The sequence below is a fragment of the Micropterus dolomieu genome, linkage group LG22 (genome assembly GCF_021292245.1).
Source record: "Micropterus dolomieu isolate WLL.071019.BEF.003 ecotype Adirondacks linkage group LG22, ASM2129224v1, whole genome shotgun sequence".
Taxonomy (NCBI): Eukaryota; Metazoa; Chordata; class Actinopteri; order Centrarchiformes; family Centrarchidae; genus Micropterus; species Micropterus dolomieu.
This window is the reverse complement of record NC_060171.1, coordinates 13,464,882-13,472,197: the sequence shown is the minus strand read 5'-3', so window position 1 is coordinate 13,472,197 and position 7,316 is coordinate 13,464,882.

Here is a 7,316-nt window from a genome sequence, read left to right as displayed (position 1 = left end):
AAAATCAATAATAAAAATGACAATAATAGTAAAACATTGTTGTATGCCTAGAATATAACATTGGCTAACTTTCTTTACATCTTGTGTGGCCTCCCTCATTGTCTAGCTCATTGAGCCTATGCTATGAGAGACCCACACAGCAAGAGAGACAGACAGAGAAATGTAGTGGTAGTAGTAGAACGAGGTTTCGATCCACTACTTAGCCTTCAGCAGTGCTGAGCATGCTCAGTACTAAGGCCTGCCAGAGGGCCAGACTCCTGCTTTGGCCTACTTCTTATAAAACCAATAATGTCATGGAAAGTTTCTTTGCGGTGAGTGTGTGCGTGTCAATTTGACAGAGAGGAGTGTGTGTACCCTCGATATGGAAGCAAAATCCAATCTCATCAACCGCAGGCACAAACGAAAAATACTACCCCTGGTGATGGGCATTATTGATCTGTCTATAATCCAGGACATTAACAGGCAAAGATATGGACATACTGAATTTGGAGAAAAAGTCACAACCACAATTGCAGCTGAAGGAAAAAGACTTTAATCACTGATGGACAGAGAGACTGAGAAAATGGCAGCCTTTAACTGACACTGTAATGAAAAGCAATAAAGGGTCTGTTAAGCTCTAGTTCTTCTAGTCCCCAGGCAAAGATAGCTGCTAGCGTGAGCAGAGAGATGGGGCAGCACTGCCTCGCTCAGACATTGGTCCAACTGATTATAGAAAAGATGACCAACAGAAGTGGGTCAGCCATGAGAGTGACACAACAAGATACTTTGAGAGACAGAGAGAAACAGAGAGAGCCACGGGAAGTTTATGAAAAACTGGGTGCATGATTTGTGGAGTAAACAGTGTTTGTTTACACCTAAAACACACAGTGTCTGTAATCATGCAGGGCAATATTGATTGTGACATGAGTGTTACCTTCCAATTACATGTACATTTGTTGATTACAATTATAATAACTCTAAATTTTTTCTCTCTTTTTTTTTTACCAGATGAGCTCACTGGCAGCAAGCACAAAAACACTCATCATGTGCTGTGGATTGTCAAATATTATCATCTTCAGGCTGCAGGAAAGCAAACAGTAGATGACAAAACAAACTGTGGAAAGTACATACTCTAGTTCTTGCCTACAGTTTCAGTCATGTGAAGTAGAAGAGCCTTGATAAACATCATATTAAGTCACCTAATCAGTTCGAAAGCCTACTTTTTGGTGACCTATCTGAATGTTACCTTTGCTGTGAATTTACTCTGTTAGGTCTATATGTTTTAGATAAACAAAGTAAAATGGCACTACAAAAGATTGGCGATTGATAAGACTTTACAGAGGACAGAAGTTCTGTACAGACACCAACCCGACAGAAATACAAACTTATACAAAGGCTGAATTCTGATTCCTAAAAGAAATGGATTGGCTACAGCTTTAAAACTCCAACCAGACTGCTGTCTCGTAAGCAAGCCTAATCCAAGTAAACAAATGTACACAGAGAAGCAGCAGTGAACTTGAAAAACACACGGACACAGGCCATGATTGCTCCACACTCACAGGGAGGTGACAGGGAGTCATCCATAACATCTGAACACATTCCTTCTGTAGTAGCTGTATTAGCATGTTAAGGTAGCTGCCATAACGACATCTGAGATATTTGGCTTTCTCTGCCTGTTGCCAGGTTTTAAAATAGTACAGAGAGATAGTGCACTTCAGTGGCCAGTTTGCACCTATTTTTTAGTGCAAGGTGCAGATAAACTTGTGAGTATTAATAATATATAAAATGAAAGTACAGGGCCTAAGTGCATCCCAAACTATGTCTCCACTGAACTTTCCCACATCCTGATTTGACATTATTATAACACCCTGTTAATCCATATTTGAAATTAGGGCAATCAATGCCACTCTAAAACAAGGACTGGGAGTGTGCAGGGGAACGCACAACTGACAAATTGAGGACAGCTTTCAGTGCTGAGCACTCAAGAGTTAGTGACTCAATCCAACGGGAGTTTGGCACGTTCAAGCATCTTTCCTCTTGTTATCTGGCCTCATATTCCTCATTCAGATCAACAAAGTCAAAGTCTGACTTTATAGCATGGCGTTAATTTGTAAAGCTTTGAATTTGGATCACATCATCTCTGAGACAGACTCATCAGAGGGAGAAGCCACATTTTTATCACTTGCAGGGAGTGTCTCCTCTTAGGTCACCCACTGCTGGTTTTGTAGGTGCAGCTGCATTCCTCAAATCTTCTGAGAAAAAAGAACAACAAGCTACTTCTATCAGGGTTCAAATCCAGTTCTTTTAGAACTCACGCCTACAACTGAAAGTCAGGTCCAGCTAATTCATGATCACTGTTGTCACTGTTGAAAATCTGTTGTAAATTTTTGGGCTGCAGCTCCCTCCTGGTTACAGCCCTCTGACCAACAGCTGCATGTGTCAGCTGAAGAGTTGTAAGAGGTCACAAAGGCAATAAATCAACATCCTGACAAGTGCATAGATTAAAAGAAGGGAGGGAATTACTTGGATTGACAGAAGAGAGCAAGGCAGAATAAATTGGGTGAATAGTTCAACCTAGCTAACTGAACTGCTAAAACAATATAAAACCTAAAGTACAAATGCTGTCCACCTTTCCTTGAGATAAATTGAAGACCTGTGAAAAATATTCAACAATAACTACAGTAGCATGGGCCACATGCAAAAGACTATTTTGAAGGTAAGACCAGCAGTAAGACAGAACAGTAGGATGTAAACATCCTCCTACTCTTAACAGAGGCAAGGCTTTTAATTTTCTAAGTGAAACATGCACTTAAGTGCCACTTACCTGGATTAATGATGCAACAAGCACACAAAGTGGGGGTGAGGAGGGAGAAAAAAAAGGAAAATAGAAAATGTTAGCGCAGAGTGCACAACACTGTCAAACAAGCACTGTAAACCCCTGCTCTCACATTCATCTGCAAGCACTCAAAAGAAGTATATTAAAAGTTTCAAATTATAATTACAATGTCTGCAGAGACGCTAGATGTTATTGCCAAAATCTAATACTGCCCTCCAATGGCTCCAACCTTTATTTACACAAAATATCTACAGAACAGTACAAAATATGACAAATATTTGACAAATATAACAATATAATCAAATTAATCAAATGAGAATAAGTAACGAATGGCTGGGAAATATTTCAATACAACTGTGGGAGAAATGGTGTGCAACCATAAAAAAACATAGAAAATCTATTGATATGAAAACAGTTTACAGTTTACTGGTACAAGCTTTTAATCCTTAAATAATACAAATATAATCTGTAAGATAAAATATCACAAAATAAACTGAACCAGACTTTCCACTGAGTCAAAGTGTCAACTGCAACACAGACATCCTCTCTTCCACTGTCACGAAGGAATGTCTAAACTAGGTTTATATCGTGGGGCTTGTTATGCTACAATGAGGCCCTCTGCTGGGTAAAATAGTGATTACACTTTGTTAGCAAAATAGCATGCAGGCTGATCTGGTCTTAATCCGGATGCTTATTTCTCACTTTCTGCAGCAGTCATCTACCATTACAGCTAAAAAAGGATGCAAAGAAATGCACTTTATGGAGATGAGCAAGGGAAGTCACGCAGGCATAAACAATTAACCCCACATAATAGGAGGCCTTGGATGATCTATGTATTCATCAAAGAAATCCCAGAGACGGAGATTTGTGAGCACAGCAGCTTGACTGTTAAGACTCATCTATGTTTAGGAGACAAGGCTTATAGATAGACAGACACAAATCCAAAGCAGAAATGAGCCATTTTCTTCTGTCAACTATATTTTCCCTCTCATGCAAATATCCAACACCAGTGTCTTGCCTACTTAGCTATGAGTGCCCACACTAATCCAGACATTAGATGCAAAAAACCTTCCAATGTGTCATGGTTACCTTTGTCAAAGACACATTACAGTACAGCTGGACTTGACATATGCAGATATTGATTATCTTTATGATGTATTATATATTATTGATATTAAGCATTATATGTACATGCAAACATACCGGTTTATTGTAACTAACCCTTCTAATGTGAACATGTGAAAAAAAATTTTAAGTTAAAAAAAATTCTTGTCTTGCATTTTCAACTCCCAGAGGCACAGAGATTATTTAGATCAAAGAATAGACAAAAACTCAATCAGACAGTGTCAGAAACTAAACCTTGATCAAAGAATAGACTATATTTAATTTTTGAAAATATCTTCTATCAAATGAGGAAACCTCAAAATAATTCAGATCAAAGTGCCTTTCATCTCTCTGGTACACATATAGATGTGCAACTCATTCTGCTAATGGCTGTGCTGGAGGAAAATAAAACAACAGCATATGTCACAGAGACAATCAGACACACACACACACATACTGTACACACAGCCCAGACATCGTCAAAAACATTACTTGAGGACCTCCAAATAACATTAAGTCACTAAATGATTTTCACCAGCAGGTTTCTGTTTTGAGGTTGTTTTCCCAAGCCAATTTTAACATGTGGCCCCTCCACTGAGACATCTGCACCTAGGTCTCCTTTCAGTCATCTGCAGCCTGAAAATTCAATCCAATCCAAATCCATCCAGAAGGAAACTTGGAGGGAGCATCCTCTCCGTGCCTGAATCACCCAACTTTGCTCAATACAAAGAGAATCAGCTTTTCAACTTCAAGGTCCAGCAGGGTCACTAAACTGTCACTCTGTCATGAAAAGTGACACTATTTTTAGTTGTTTCCATCCCTGATCTTTTCTCTGACCATAGGTGAAGGTCAGAACAAATGCTGACAAGTAAATCAGGATGTGTGAATTGTCACTGTGCCCTCTCCCTTTACCCCACAGTCAGACACAGCAATCGCAGCACTGCATCCTCTGAATAAAAACCTGCATTAATGTCAAAGTCCCTCTTACTACCACATAAAGCATGTCGGCATATCCAACTAGGACATCTGCTTGCTTTATAATATGATGGGACACACCACATTTTTAAGAGTGAAAAATGGTCCTAATTTTAAAGGTGTTGGATCTGACTGTATTCTCCTCAGCAGGAAAGTATTATTTCAGTGGGAGGAAACAGTCAAACAAGGCCCAAAAGAAAGAGAGAGGAAATACTACCACATAGCCAGTGTCTAAAGACCAAATGGCTTGCAGCCCCCAGGGTTTCCCTGCCGATCTGAAACAGTCTATCTAGTCTCTGTTTTCTTGACTGCCTAAAAAGCTGCCTTGCTGTAAATGCCAACTTAACTTTCTTGTAGTGGTTTTCTTCTTCATCTTTTTAACAATAAAAACCTACCACTGGAAAAATAATAAGTATGTGTCTTGTGAAGTAGCTACAGCTAGTCTTAAATGATCAGTGATGGTCACAAGCAGTTAAGCTTAGCAAAGGTTATCTCGAGTTCTGGATTAATTTTACACAAAGGAACTGATTAGGTGAAAATCTGGTGCACTGCAGTTTGGGCACACCTTAAACCTTAAATAAGCACAATCAAGGTATCTACTGCGTTTTCTTGTTCCACTGCTACTATTTACAAGAGAAGAATGGGTCATACATACGTCAAACAGGTGATGACTGCAAAGCCTATAGCCATCTTCTTTTTGCAGTAAAGCACAATGTCAGAAAAAAGGACAAATCAAGTCCCATCCTATTTTCATTCATTGCAACATAGTTGATTGACTACTGCAGTAGACCCTGGGAAATCCTTGCTTCACAAACCTTAGGCTTAGGAAACTGCGACAAAGGTCTTTTCCGTATACAAAACACATGACTCGTTGATAATCAGAATCATCTTCAGGGCAGTTTTATATATGGTAAAGACAGCTAATAGAAAGACAGAACAAGAACTGTCTGACTGAGCAGCGTCCATTAATCACACCATTAGGCTATCCTTGAAGAGGGGGAGATGGAAAGGGGCCAACTTCTGCAGACAGAACATGATTTTGTTTCCAAAAGACCCTGATTGATTTCCCCCAAAAACTACCCTAATTGTAAAACAAGGTGGTAATTGAAATCCACTTAAAGCACAGATGAATTCAGTTCCATTTGTAGAAAAGCTCTTACACATAAGAAAACAATTTAACAAGCAGACCTACAAGGCAGTTTAATACACTTCTTCATGGAACAAGACAGAATGCTTTCTAAAAACAAATCCCTTCTCAACTCAGTTACAGTAAAAAGGAGCATCATACCTTGTTAGGTCACATTAGAAGAACAGAAGAAAATCTCTGTAGTGGTATTAAGAAATTAATTTACTGTTGGTGCAAAACAACACCGCACCTCAATGCAAACTAGGAAATGAACATATAAGCCACAGCCATGGTTACACCACATTAACATGAACAGTCAGTCTGTCAACAAAGCATTGTTGGATTGTTAAATTGATGTTTGAACTGATACAATTACCTTGAGCAATATTGTACCATTTTCTATTGTACCTACGATATGGGTGGGGACATTAAAGATTACATGAAAGCCACAGAAATACAAAGGAAGCAATATGGCCACCCCAAGTTTGTGATGGGGAGGGAAATAACAGATATTGCTTGTAGCAAGTCACTGATTTTAAACTCCTGGCTGGACATTTGGGACACTTCAAAGTGCTCTCTTTGAGAACACTGTCCTGGATTAGCATTGACCTATATTTGAAAGAAAGTTGTGTATTTATTATAATGCCTCGTGTCTGTTCTGCTGTTGCTCAACATGCTTTTTCCCTGGCAGTGACCAACCTATATTAATTCTACATGACTCAACAAAACACTGCTCCTTTATCAGTAGACACACTAATCTCTCCTAGTGTTGGAGAGTTATTATTGGTGATGTCACATCAGGTCACAAAGGGGGGGGAAATGAACCACCGGATGAACACACTGACTCACTGAAATAAAATCCTGGATGCCAACTTTCTCAATTGTGAGAAATCAGACTTGATCATCATCTGTCCCAAATCACTCACCAAAAACACTCCCAACTTCTGCCTCGCCATTACCAATGCCACTCTGTCTCCCTCCCCCCATATCCGCAACCTTGGGAGTCATTTTCAACAGCAAGCTCTCCTTTGAACATCACAACAACAGAACGGCCTTTTTTTCACCTGAAAAACATTGCTTGCCTCCGTCCATCACCGTCCTTCTATGCTGCCGAAACGCTCATTCACGTGTTCATCAGATCCAGAATTAACTATTCCAATAACATTTTATTCGCTCCCAAGCCAAAACATCCCTGTACTCCAGAACATCCATTGGCTCCCTGTTCCACAACGAAGCCAATTCAAAATCCTTCACCTCACTCACAAAGCCCTCCACAACCAGGCCCCCTCCTACCTC